The sequence below is a fragment of the Callorhinus ursinus genome, unplaced genomic scaffold (genome assembly GCF_003265705.2).
Source record: "Callorhinus ursinus isolate GAN/ISIS: 27379988/994484 unplaced genomic scaffold, GSC_fseal_2.0 scaffold5, whole genome shotgun sequence".
Lineage (NCBI taxonomy): Eukaryota > Metazoa > Chordata > Mammalia > Carnivora > Otariidae > Callorhinus > Callorhinus ursinus.
The window spans coordinates 30,282,050-30,296,582 of NW_027397067.1; the positions used below are offsets into that span (position 1 = coordinate 30,282,050).

Genomic DNA, 14,533 nt, shown 5'->3' on the forward strand with positions numbered 1-14,533 from the left:
CCGATGTGGGACTCGATCCCGGGACTCCAGGATCATGACCTGAGCCGAAGGCAGTCGCTTAACCAACTGAGCCACCCAGGCGCCCGAGGCATATATAATTTTTTTAAATATAAGAATATTGGTCAGATTATATAAAAAGGTTATGAGACAAAGCAATTTGAAATCAGTCAACAATAATCGGATCCTGTCACTCCTGACAATTCAACTAACAATGCCTCAGTTCTCTGTAACAGCACCACATCCATGCACAGAGCCATCAGTTGGCTTCAGCTCTGAGTGGCTATTTGCAGCCTATACCACACTCATACACTCAAGAGGCAAATGTCTCCAGTTAAAGTAAACAGGAGATCTTTCTTTAGCAGAGGCTCAAGAACACACTAAACTAAAAATTAAACTTCCCTTGTTGTGCGCCTGGGTGGCTCAGTTGGTTAAGTGACTGCCTTTGGCTCAGGTCATGATCCTGGAGTCCCGGGATCAAGTCCCGCATCGGGCTCCCTGCTCGGCAGGGAGTCTGCTTCTCCCTCTGACCCTCTTCTCTCTCGTGCTATCTCTCATTCTCTCTCTCTCTCAAATAAATAAATAAAATCTTTAAAAAAAAAAAAGCTTCCCTTGTCTTCTGCAAACATAACCTGTTTGGCCTAATAATTGCCTAGCAATACCTTAAGTTGTATGTACACATTTTATAGACTACACACATTCAAATGTGGGAAAACGAGTTTCAAACATTAATGTTTGGCAGCATGCCTTCATGCTATGGGGCATTTACAGGGCAATGGCAAAGCACTGCGTAAATGGAATGGCAAACCCTGGTTTACCACTCCAGAGTTTCTATATTTTCTGGCTTTCCTACTAGGAAATGATCAGTTTCACAGAATTCTCAACCTTGTGGTCATTTCCCTACGGGAAGTTTCAGAAAGAGTTTTAATTTCTTGTCTTTCCCCCCATTTTCTGATTCCTCACAGTTAAAACTCCCAGCAGAGCCAGGCTATCAGCATAACTTGTCTGGTGTCTGCAGACATGCAGGAGGCACACGAAGAAGGAAGGGCCCTGGCACAACCAAGCAACATGTCAACATCACCAGAAACTAGGGTTGTTCCCAGAGGTCCACCACTCAGAATCGTCACATGTCACCAATTTAGATGTAGGGCCAGCTAGTGTGACACCTGTCACTTCACTGATGACCAGCACTGATTTGCTGAGCCCAGAGGGCCTCTGAAACACAGGCTAAAGGAGAATGACCTTCCTAATCAGCTTCCTAGAGGAGTGCAGAATTAATTTTCCAAAGATAGGGAAGAAGGGTAGGATTAAAGAATATGAAGTTGATGATATTGGAGGAATGTCAAGAAGACTTTGGAGGACTTTGTGAAAGCTGTTTAGAAAACATAACAAATAACCTTAACATAATGGTTACAGTCCAAATAGCCAACTCCTTCCTCTTCAAACAGGCCCAGTAGTGTGCCCTTCACGCCAGGCAGTTTGAGTTTCTGCTGAAGATAAGATCTCAACCTCACAGCAGCAATGTCCACAAAAGCCAAACTGTGGAAGGAGCTGAGATGTCCTTCAACAGATGAATGGATAAAGATGTGGTTTATATATATATAATGGAATATTACTTAGCCATCAGAAAGGATGAATACCCACCACTTGCATTGACATGGATGGAACTGGAGGGGACTGTGCTAAGTGAAATAAGCCAAGCAGAGAAAGATAATTATCATATGGTTTTACTCATATGTGGAACATAAAGAATACGCATTTTATTTTATTACGTTATGTTAATCACCATACATTACATCATTAGTTTTTGACGTAGTGTTCCATGTTGATATTTTCTAAAAATATTTTCTAAAAAGGAAGGAAAGAGGAAACGAAAGAAAAAAATGGATAGTTGAAATGAGGAATATTTTTTCATGAAAAATAGATTTTTCCAATTTCAGGGGTCCACAGGTCTCTCTGTGCAGAGGACCACAGAGGAAGGGAGGGAAAACTGAATGGGAAGAAATCAGAGAGGGAGACAAACCATGAGAGACTCTGGGAACCAAACTGAGGGTTACAGAAGGAAGGGGGTGGGAGGATGGGGTAACCGGGTGATGGGTATTAAGGAGGGCACGTGATGTGATGAGCACTGTGATGAGTTGTTATATGCAACTGATGAATCGTTGAACATTACATCAAAAACATGAAGTACTATATGCTGGTTAACTGAACATAATAATCACAATAATAATAAAAAAAAAAAGATCTCAACCTTGGCGCTCCAAAAAAGCAGCTCTTAGAATCTTCTCACTTTTGCCAAGTGAGCCATCTGCTCATGAAATGAACAGCAACATTCTTGGAACTTACTGGGAGAAACCCTAGAACACAGACGTGCCACCAGGCTGTGTCAATGCCTAACGCTGTGAGACAAAGAAAACCAAATGTGACCAGCAGTGAACAGTAACCACAGTGAACAGCTTTACATCCTTTCCTTTCTAGTTTCTAGAACCCTCCTCTGAAGAGGCTCTCACTGCTGCTTCTAGGAGAGAGGAAGCAGGGGAAATCCAAAGAGGCAGTATCTTAGAGACTTCTCCCAAAGCTCTGGAGGGGGACTGGGGCCCCCTGGGAGCTACAGACCCAGACAGAGCACCCAGCTGCTCTCCGAAGCAAGCGGCGAAGTTTCCAGTTCCTAAACTCAAGGTGTGTCCTCAATGGTTCTGAGCTTTCTAAGGAAACTGTGGCTACTGGTAGTTGAGCTAATCATCTGAAATCTTCTCACAGAAAATTGTGGACCACTGAAACTGGAAAAATCTATTTTTCCTGAAAAAATATTCTGCATTTCAACTATCCATTTTTTTCTTTTGTTCCTCTTTCCTTCCTTTTTAGAAAATAGCAACATGGAACCCTACATCAAAAACGAATGATGTAATGTATGGTGATTAACATAATAAAATAAAAATAAAAAAAGAAAATATCAAGTAGTTACTCTCAAAAGGAAAAAAAAAGTCTTGATATACAGAAGACTACAGAAGTCAAGTGAATGTCTGCCATTCCACAAACCCTCACTTACCTTTATTTAAATGAACAAACACAATGACACTATAAACAAAAACTTTAGTCCTTGAGAAGTTCAAGAACAGAAGTTCAAGGCAGATGCTTAACTGACTGAACGTTGGGTCACCCAGCTGCTAGGAGTTAAATAATGAAACTAGCGTCTAGGTCATCTGACTCCCCAGCCAGTTCTACTGTGCTAAGATCAGATAGCTAACAGAAAATTGATATTTAAAATTCCAGGGGCACCTGGGTGGCTCAGTCAGTTAAGCATCTGACTTGTTTTTTGGCTCAGGTCATGACCTCATGGGGCATGAGATCGAGCCCCGTGGTGGGCTTGGCACTCAGTGGGGGGTCTGCCCGAGAGTCTCTCTGTCCCTCTCCCTCTGCCCCTTCCCCCACTCACATGTGCATGCTCTCTCTCTCCCCCAAGTAAGTAAGTAAATAAAAATTTTTAAAAAGATAGAGTAAAATTCCAGATGGTAACATTCTAGCCATTAGATACATTTTTAATCGCTTAAAAATCAGCTGATGTTAAAAAATTTAGACGAACCCACACCCATGTATCAACAAAAAGTGAACAGAATTATGCGTGACTTATACAGCCTAGCTATGCAGAGAGTGGTCATATATTCTTTTTTTTTTTTAAGATTTTATTTATTTATTTGAGAGAGAAAGTGAGAGAGAGAGCATGAGCATAGGGGGAGGGTTAGAGGGAGAGGGAGAAGCAGGCTCCCCGCTCAGCAGGGAGCCCGATGCGGGGCTCGATCCCAGGACCCTGAGATCATGACCTGAGCCGAAGGCAGATGCTTAACTGACTGAGGCACCCAGGCGCCACAGAGAGCTACCATATCTTCTTAAAATACCACCAAGTAGACAAAAGTATTCCAAAGTGAAGGAAGTATCCCCAAAATGGAACACACCTGTGTTCCCTGCCCATTGGGTAGAAAAACCCACGCTTTTGGATCCCTGCACTATGGGGCAACATGACAGGGCTGAGATCAACAGGGCCAGCACATCTTTCAGGAGCGAGCTGACAGATTTGGTGTCAACAAGGGGTTGTCGCCGAAGCTTTGATTCTATCCAGCCTGATGTTCCAATTTTAGTTACACTTCATTTAGGTTCATTTGAAAAGTGGCACCAAAAAAAACCCAAAAAACAAAAAACAGAGAAATGGAAGTTAACCATATGCTGAAATTTTCCTTTCATACTTGGAAGCACAGCAAATGCACTTCTTCAGGCGTATGAAGTAACCCTCTAGCATCATTGATTTTTGAGTCTTACAAAAAAGCTCTCCGTATTGTGCCCGTACCATAGATTTACACTGCTATAAGTCCTGTCAGACATCATCTTAGCTTTATGAATAAATAAAACTACGCTCTAGGGAAACATTGATTTAAGAGGAAAAATCAATACCCATCTAGCATGTGATAGACTTGAGCTTTAAGGCTACCTATCCCCAAAGTACAATGCAATACTGAGTGTAAAACCATACTTTTTGCACCTTAATAAAAGGTAAGCGAGGGTATGGGAAATTGCCATAGTTCTTAGCATAACACGATACCCCTTTTCCTTTACAAAGTAGTTAGCAGGTATTTCCAAAAGGAAAGAGGAAGGGAAAGAAAATAAAAGAGATGGATGAACCAATGGTACCAAAATCTCGATAATTTGTGAATATGGATTGTGAATATATGAGAACTCACTATATTATTAATTCTCCTATGTATGCAAAATTTTGCATAAGAATTTGAAAAGTATGTATGCTTGCGTGGAGAAAACTCTGTAAAGCTAATATCAGCCAAGATGCTGGCAATGGTTCTCTTTGGGTAAGAGCCTCCTGTGGAAGCTTTTTTTCCTTCCTAGGGAGTTTTGCATTTTCCAATTTTCTGCAGTGAATATGCCTATTGCTTTTATAACTCAGAAGACACATACACAATAAATGTAGCTAAGGACGGCAAGAAAAAAAGAGAAAGATTAGAGTGACTGCCAAGTATTTTGTTGACTACTGGCCCAGAGAAAGCCAAGATTCACAACATAACACATACTTATATTCAGCTCTTTCTTACTGCTCTTGGACATTTTTCAGGGCAGAAGCAGGTTGCTATTAAAACGGACTGATTTAAAAAATAAAGCTAATAGCTTATGCTGCAATTAACCTCATCTTTGTGAGCCAAAGATCAAACAAGAGATAAAAGCTGGCAAAAGTCACTATTTGCTCAGCCCTGCACTCACCCGACAAGCTAAACCTATTTTCACAGTGGAGACAGTTGTTCAAAGTCCTGACAGGCTTGTGGTAACCTCTGATTACAAAGCCACTCCAGAAAGCCAAGCCTTTGGCTTTCCTGCTCACAATTGGTTGGAATTAAAAATGAATCCCATTCTTTTTTCTAGCTCCTCAAAGATGCAGTCTATCGCTAATTGTGTTAACTGTGGTCTCTCAAGAAACACACTCATGTGTTGATTTGGATTAGGGGCTCATGTCTCACCAAATAGTTACTGATGCTGTTCGTTCTCATTGCTTGTCTTTCTGATAAGTGGGAAGAACAACTCTGGAAATTTAAAACACACTTCCAAGTCAAACGCACATTAGAAGCCTGAAAATGGGTTGGGGTAATTTAAATTTTGAACCTCAAATTTAAGCACAGTGAAAAGTAACTACCGTCATCACCAAAGTTGGTGAGAATATTGGCTGAATCTACTTCTAAGGTGGAAATGACACACAATTAAAAGTTCCAAAAGTATCTATAGGAGGGTCAGAGATACAAGTGGATAATTAAATACACCGTGATCAGAGAAACAACTTAAGAATTGTGGAAGCCCGGTTATATTGGCGGATCGGGAGGGCTTCTCGGAGGACATGGAAACTGAGGTGGATCTGGAAAGATACACTGGAATTTATGAAGAAAAAAGGGGCAAGGGCATTCTAAGAAGTGAGAACAGCATGCACAAAGGCACGTGTGCCCGAAAGCACACACTGTGTGTTGGAATATCCTGAGAAATTCAGTCTAAATGAAGCAGAGATGCCAAAGTGGGGGAAAGGTAAGCAGTGAATGGGAGGGGTGCACAGGGCCAACTGTGGAGTCCACACCAAAGTGTTTGGATCTATTTTCAAGGTTAAAGGACCCACAGAAGTCACTGAGCAGGAAACCATGTTCTAAATCTGGGAGCAAGGTACCTAGAATGGGTAGAGCCTATTGGAAGAGAGCTATGCTATCCAGCAACAGACCGATACCGAGTCACGAGGGTCAGAGCTAATGTCGTGACGGAAGGAGGCAGAGGAGAGACTGGGAAGATATTTACAATGAACTTTTGTAGATGCTGCCAGTTAATATTTGGCCTCATCAAGCCCCAGTCACTGCTCTTGGAATTTTCATATATGATCTTAAATACAGAATCTGGTGTGGATTGAATGCAGATGGTGAAGCAATGTCAGGTCGGAGATTTCTGGCTTGAGTCATGGGGTCGACACGATGTCTTTAATTGAAATATTGATTCCAGGAGAAGGAATCCGTTATAAGCACAAGGCAAGTGACATGGGCAGGGGGAGAGGTTTCATTGAATCCGTATTAATTTTGAGAGCTGCTCGGGATATACAGGTGAAAATAACCAAAACATTGGGGTTAGGAATTTGGCAGAGAGCACACTGGAAATTAGGCAGAAAAAAAAAGAAATCCTTAGTTAAATTTACGCAAGCAGCCAAGTACAAAAAAAAAAGTAGCACACGATACAATGCTTTCCAAAAACTCAAGACTGTGATTCGACTATAGAAACATCTGAGACCTATTCTAGAATATACAGATTCTTGAGTTAAATCTTAATGCCCCCTAACTGGAAAATGCTCTACATTTCAGGCCCACAAATAAAATGAGTAAGGCAAGCAGCTAGTGGAAATGGAAGTGCATTAGAGAAAATATTTAATCCCCAAATCGAGATTCTTGTCAAATGTTGGGAGATCAGAGGAAGGCATTTTTGGAGTGTGGATAATCAAAGCTCTTAATGCACTGATTCTTTAGAATAAGTTAACTAACAGAAGGCAGGCTGTTTTCCAGGATCTGTAGTTATATTTAGAAAGATCTCAGAGGGTAATCAAAATGACCCTGAAAATGCTCCCTGTTCTCGTTAAGAGGAAGGGGTTACTCTGGAAGACAATGAAATTCTCAGCAACTTAAAAGAAAGATTTAATTAAAAGACAGTGGCCTATTTTACAAGATTTGTTCTGTAAAGAGATTGGGAACATTTGAGCCAGATGTACGCCTCTCTTTCTAGCCCCATAGAGGAATTGGGTAATGATGTATAATTGATAGGGGTCAGCCAGGTCACAGTGTTTGAGGTTTGTAAACCTCTTAAATGGGTGAACATAGCACTTCACAGTCCAGGATTCATTATAAAAATTGATAATCCAGTAGTCAGGTAATTGCTACAATTAAATATAAAATGTCTTTGTGTTAACTTGTCCTTCACTTAGGTTGGACAATATTTTTCTGGATTTGGTTCTATTCGAAGATGACCCAAGATCATTAAGGAAATTTGATACAACTTTATCATTAGCATATATAAGATTACTAACACCACTAATAACAGTAAACACAGCCTCATATAATTTTGTTTGTGGTGGTGGTGATGATAGTGGTGAACACTACTGTATCCTACTAATCTAACAAACCCGTTAGACTATCCAATGATTATCCCAATCTCAAAGTTGAGTAGAGAAACTGAAAGGGTAGGCATTTTGCCCAGTCTCTTATTGGCATTAGAAGGCAGAGCCAGGGTAGTGCCCGTCACTGAAAGGAAACACCAGACTATAGAAAGCATAACCATTGGTGTCTCACAATCTCTATGGCAAAAACCCGTGGTGCTAAATTTGAAACTGCACGAGCTAATACTCTTGAGACTTTTCAACTTCAAAGCTGTGTCTGCAGTCATACAATGCAGTCCCCAAATAATCTACAGATACAACTTTTGACTTACCTTACAAAGGTAAGTCAAAAGCAAGCTTGAATAACCGAGAATGTAGAATATATCAGATACATGAATACCTTGCAATCACTCTTTCCCAGCTCTGAAGTTACATCCAACTGCTGAAATAAGAGAAGACCTCGTGTTCTCTGGAAAGGAAACACAAGAAGAAACAATTTCAAAACTCTGAACTGAAGGAAAATTACAATAACTAAGGGTAAAATGATTAACTTTTCATTTACTTATTAAAGTTTTGAGCAATAAGAAAAGCAACTGACAACTATTTAATTAACCTTTACTATTTTAATACTATAAAAAAAGGATGTTGAAAAACAAAGGTTAAAACTTGCTCTTAAAATATTCACAGACTTATATATTTATCCTAAATTTTATATATGTAGAAAAGTGAAAATGACATTAATCACATCCCAATGATGAATAATTATGCCCATGCTGTTTTAGACACATTGTTTCATTCTACCTCTCTCTCCACAGACACAGACAGTGACTGTGGGCCAGTACCACACACCTTACACATAGACCTTTTCAGTTCTGCAAGGTACCGTGGATTAAAACAAAAAGGGTTGCATGCCCCTCAAGAAGATGACAGCCTTATCAGAACAAAGATGGCTGGAACAAAGTGGTACAGAATGGTGTGATAATTATTACAATATACTTAGCCATAGTATTTTGTTTTCATCTTGAAACATGCTATATTTTTGTTAGCATGGTTTCTTACCTTAAAATAAAAACTATATTACTTATAAAGATCACTTCCTCTAAGAGAAAGTGTGATGCAAGTTTGAGGAATGTAATCTCAAATCTGAAATTCTGTTTTTGTTGACTTTGGATCTAGGAAGGCAACTTAAAGTATGTTAAGTGGAAGTAAAAAGCAGGGGTCATGAAAGAATGGCCCTATAACTAGACTGAATATTCTCGGAAACAGTATCCACTGAGGTAAAACAATGCAATTTTTTTTCTTTTTTTGGTAAAATTTAAAAGAGGAGAGAAAGCCATTTCTTAGGGAAAAAAATGAAAAGTAAAGCAATGCTAGAAGATAAAAAAAATAGTAAATTTGACAACAAGCAAGATGGTGGTCTCTCCATGACCTGCCATGTCAGACTCTCCAGTGGCCAACAAGACAAGAGCTCCCCAACCCCTACTGTACCTCATAGGGCCTCTACCCACATGGTCTCTAAGAGCCTGAATATAAGCTCCAAAAGAAAAGTGCAGCAAAAGGCAAGGGAGAGTTACACATTGGGAGTCAGGAAAAGAGTAAAAATCACATTTACCAACTTTCAACAAAGAAAGGCAATGGAGATTCTTTCCTCTTTGCCTTTTGCTGGGAAATTCCCCATTCTGAACCACTAAGCCTTACAGTTCGGCAATATTATGGGTTTTGGTAGGTTTCCTGAAAACTTATCATTTATAAAACCTTCCTGGTTTTTATTTCAAGCTCTAATCAACTGCCTCAGAAACAAGTGTTGGGAATGGCCACCTATTCAAAAGTGGAGAACTATTCTGAGACACTGTGAAATCTGCCTAATAAGCCTTATTGATAAACCTCTGTGCTATCTAAAAGCAAAGATGAGAAGGCCAAGTTCAAGAGACCAAGTTACCAATATATATGATACAGAGACACAGGTAACCACAGATGTATGTACAGGTTGTGAGTAGAGTACAAAAAAGAGCGTGAGGGCTCCGTATGTAGAACCCTCTACAGCTCTTGAGATAAAACCCAAGCCACCTGGCATGGTGTGACAAGCTCCCTGTCATGGCACCTGCCACCATGCCCAGCGTCCTAGCTCAGCATCTGTCTCATCTTCCCTAGCTCCCACCCAGAGTTCTCCATGCTTCTGCCACACTGTTTGTTTACTGCTGTTTTTTTAAAGAGGCTAAACAACTAATCTAGAAATGAGTATCTAGGAAGCTAGTTTTGAAGCTGGAAACCATCTGGAAACCATCTGGAATATGCTTATTAAGAGTAAGTGGATCCTGGTACCTGGAAGGTGGGTCCTCCAACCTAGATCCCCAGCCTGTCACATCCTTCTCAATCTGGCCCTTCTTTTATTTAGAGTCCAGTGGAGAAATGAACTATAAACAGCAGTGCAAAGTATAGAGCACTGGAATTTGGGGCTGGATAATTCCTTGTTTTGAGGGGTTGGTGTTCCTCTGCCACTCAGTGGTGACAACCAAAAAGGTCTCTGGACTTTGGCAAATGTCCCCTGAATGGCAAAAATCACTTCCCAGTTGAAAATCACTGGTCTCGAATGATGACTTATTAAAACGTAGTAATAGTTATATCCTAACTTCCTTCCTATGCAGGAAGACAACAATTTGGATGGGGACCATCAGAAAGGGTACAGGTGGGGGAAGAGAGAGGGAGGAAAGCACATATATTGAGCACCCTCTGTATTCCCGGCCCTATGTGAGGTCAGTCATCTTATCTAATACTCACAAAACACACTCTGCTTTTGCTTCCTAAACCAGAGCTTGCTCAAAACCTTGCGAGGCAAGGATTTATGCTGGAATGTTATTAAAAGCAAAACTCTTCAGAATGAAATTAAATATTTCTAGAACTTTGCACACTGATACGCTTTTCCTTCACTTGCAACGGACCAACTGCCTAACTTCTCATCCTTGAGAATGAGCATCACTATACATTCCCAAAGAGAGTGCCTCCATTTGTGGCCTCATAGGATATTTCCTCTACCAACTTAAAGCCATGTGGTTGTTTTCATAAGTGTAGGCCCAAATGGTGTCATATGCATGGCCAAAAATATCCTCTTTCCTAAACGCACGACGAAGTAGGCATAGTTAGCCTGTGGAATTGTCGAATGCTACTTCAGTATAGCTCTTTGTCAGTGTCCCAGGTGAAGACATCATGCTCTATAGCCCAGAGCCCTGACTTAACTACCGACCTCCCTGAAAGTAATTAGAGAAGACAGGAAATCTTGGACAGAACTGGATGTTGGTCATTTTCCCTCCTGATCCCACAAGGGCCTAGCAGGCTCAACAATCTCTGTGACATTCAGCATAGTCAGGTCCGAAAGGGTCCCCCAAACAGGGGTCTTCTGTAGCCTTGTCTATTCAGAAAGGATGACAGTGGCTTTTAAAATATATATGTTGATATGTAGTTTTTGTTATAATTGGCTTTTCAGATTCTGTTCAAATATAATCACATCTTCCACTCTAATACATCTGATATCTAGTATCTGTTCAAATGCTTTATTTAAGGATAGTTTCCATGTGCTGGACACTATTCCTGGTGGTGTTTCCATACTGACCAAGACAGACAAAATTCCCAGCCTTCATGGAGCTTTCTGGTGGGGGTGGGAGACAAACGAGCCATCTGGCAAAACAGTTATGATAATTACTGAACAACTGAAGCTAGTTTAGGGCATGGGTACAGTCATGCTGGCCCCTCCATGTGACCATCATGATGGCACCACTGGCAGAATCAGAGAATGCCCAGTGCTTCCATGGCTCCTGCAGGGAAGACCCCAGACATGGGTCTACATGAAGACATGGGGTGAATCCAATAGAGAGAATGTCAGAAGCAAGGTTATCAGCTGAGAGTAAGGAGGGGGAAAAAAACAGTGAAGGTTTCGTAGGAGAGCAGAAAGTAGGGAGACGTCCTCTGGGAGAGGGAAAGTGTGAATGGACAAGGAAACCAGCAGTCTTAGGGGCCCACTGAGTTAAAAATGAGACCTATTAGCATAGGGGTGTGTGTGTTCCTCTAGCCACATCTAGCAGCACAGGTGAAGATGTGGGGCAGGTAGAGTGATGAAGTATGCAGGTGAGTACAATGAGGAAAGAGAGAAAGAAGCAAAGAACTTGAAGGTGTAGGCAAAGGAGTGTTATAAAGAGAGCGAATGGAATCTAAGCTGCGGTAAGTGGGGAAGAAGAACCGGCGGGAGTGACAGAATAGTGGAAATTAGTAGGATCAATGGATTGTAGGTCCTGGCAGAGCCCAAAAATGATTGAAAATGAGGTGTGGGGTACAGTTGAACAGAAAGAGGTGGTGGTGACCAGAGAACAGGATGCTTGGAGGGAGAGTGGGTTAAACCCTCACTATTCAAAGTGTGGTCCCTGGACCAGTAGTAGTATCAGCACCTGGGGACATGTGTGAAATGCAGAATCTCAGATCTACTGAATCAGAACCTACATTTTACCAGGTGTCTCATGTGCACACTAAATTTGAGGGAGAACTGGCTTATGTCTAAGCCTCACCAGAAGCCACAGGAACCAGATAAAAAGGTGCTACTGAATCAGTTTCTGAGGTTAGGGACTTCCCTGGGGCTCTGCTCCCCCTCCTCCACTTTAAACGGCTCACTTTGGCTTCCTGGGTTTCCGTCCAGCTGCCTCATGCCCTTGCTCTGTCCTGCCCTGCAGCCTTACAATATTGGTGGCAGGCTTTAGATTCCATTTACCAAAGAATGCTGCCCCTCCCAGCGCCTCATTCACATTCCCACCCTTGCTGTAAGCAAATGGCCTCCCCTTGCTTCCTGAGACCAAGTTCCTGCTTGGTCCTAGCTCCCTCTGCTCTCACTGGCCCTCGAGGTGGCAAGCTGATTCTTAGTGCCCTCCATTCAGCCTGAATAATTCCACGTGCCTACACAGGCCGATTACTTGGCACTGATGGAAAATATATGGTATTGGCAAAATGTGTAATACGGCTTTTCAAAGGTTTAGCTTCCTGCTATCATAATTACTCAGGATTTTGTATCTCCTTTAATATGAGCAGAACGCCTTCACTCTTTATAGTTAATTTCATAAAACAAAGGAAACAACAGCTGTACACATTACAGAATGAAAGATGAGCTTGAGCCTAGTTAATGTAGGCTATGCTTCAATAACAGCTTTATTCCTAATAACAGAGTGTGACATTTTCATTAACCCAGATACAAACTCCCGTACAAATACTCACAGGTGAAATAATATAAAAATCCCAAATTTAGAATCTCTCACTCTTCTCTTTCAAGCCCCAAATGATTCCAGATGCTGTCACTTCCAATACTTTTATTTTGATAATTAAAAATTACCGGGTTATGGGTCCTACTATTTGCAGATGCAAATACACATCCCATACATCCTCATCTCATGTAATGCTCATGAGAATTCCACGGGATCTGTACTACTGTTAATGCTGGTTCTACAGATGGGAAAACTGAGCCTTGGAAAGGTTGAGTAACACAGTCAGTGAGTGACTGAGCCAAGTTTCAAACCCAAGTTTGATCCAAAGTGGGGCCTCACTGACACATACCATTTCAGACCGGATTCCCTTAATAGCTGTCACCTCAGAGTGTGGCCGTACAGTTTTCTTTGCATCCCTGCATCCCAAAGCCTATGCACCGTCATTGCTAAATATTATATGTGCCTACATGAATCAAGATGCTCTCTAATCTCATCATCAGTCAATATTTGATACAGACACTCTTGGTTAGATGGGGCCCTTTTCTAGATCTGTGATAATTCTTTTAGCTGTTTCTCAGCTAGAATAAATGAACAAACTGAGCCAATCGAGCATCACTCTGATACATTTTGATATGGTTATAACAAAGCTGCTCATGACTATGGGTACATGAATGCAATCTCGGTTGGCTGGGTAGCATGGCCCGGAGGAACAGAATCTGTTCTGCTGTCAGGAGAAAATGCTGGCTATGGCCACTCGTCTGACCCCTTCCTCCACCAAGGCAGCAGATACCTCAGGTCTGTTTAGCAAGCATACAGGAAAAAAGAGAACCAAATACAAACCTTCCTGAGTGAATTAGTTACCACGAGACTTTGGACACACCAGCTTCCTTCCCTGAATCACTTAACCGCCCACAATTCAGAGGTACCAATGTCTGGCCCTGCCTGCCCTGCTTCCCAAGGACAGCATGAGGATGAACTGATGGGCCCAAGGCCCTGGGATGGGAAGAGCTGAGGTTAATGAAACTTGTCCACACACTCACACTGTGCAATACAAAATCAGGCCAGGACACCTACACATGTAATCAGAGTTAGGACAAGTGAGACCAATAAAATTTATTTTTTAAGATTTTATTTATTTATTTGACAGATAGCAGGAGGGAGAGGGGGAGAGGGAGGGAGAGGGAGGGAGAGAGAGAGAGAGAGAGAGAGAGCGAGCGAGTGCACAAGCAGGGGGAAGAGCAGAGGGAGAGGGAGAAGCAGGCTCCCCACTGAGCAGGGAGCCCATTGCAAGGGCTCGATCCCAGGACCCCAGGATCATGACCTGAGCTGAAGGCAGTCACTTAACCAACTGAGCCACCCAGGTGCCCCTAAATATTTCTTTTGAAGTTAGTACAGCCAAAATAAACGATAACAACAAAGGAAGCCTCAGAAACTGACCTTCCCATTCCCGAATCCCCATCGGTAAAACAGAAACAGAAACCTCTTTAAGTAAAAATTACAGAACCACCTTTCCAATTTCCCAGATTTTAAAAGGAACAAAAGCTGTAAGAAAATAAATATGCTAAGGCCCATGCTAAATACATAACCTTTTTATTTTAATATGTCCTATATCTGGATGAATATTTATCATATA

General features: G+C 41.6%; 1 protein-coding gene and 1 long non-coding RNA gene across 2 annotated transcripts in view; one reads left to right on the forward strand and one right to left on the reverse strand.

Moving 5' to 3' along the window:
- Window positions 1–14,533, forward strand: part of LOC141372736 (uncharacterized) — an 823,585-nt gene that overhangs the window by 738,009 nt on the left and 71,043 nt on the right. The window lies entirely within an intron of this gene.
- The window catches only part of PAG1 (phosphoprotein membrane anchor with glycosphingolipid microdomains 1), a 134,967-nt gene that overhangs the window by 84,663 nt on the left and 35,771 nt on the right, over window positions 1–14,533 (reverse strand). Inside the window, exon 2 of the mRNA XM_025870765.2 lies at window positions 8,064–8,132. The gene's annotated coding sequence lies outside the window, so the exon portion shown is untranslated. The remainder of the gene's footprint in view (window positions 1–8,063; window positions 8,133–14,533) is intronic.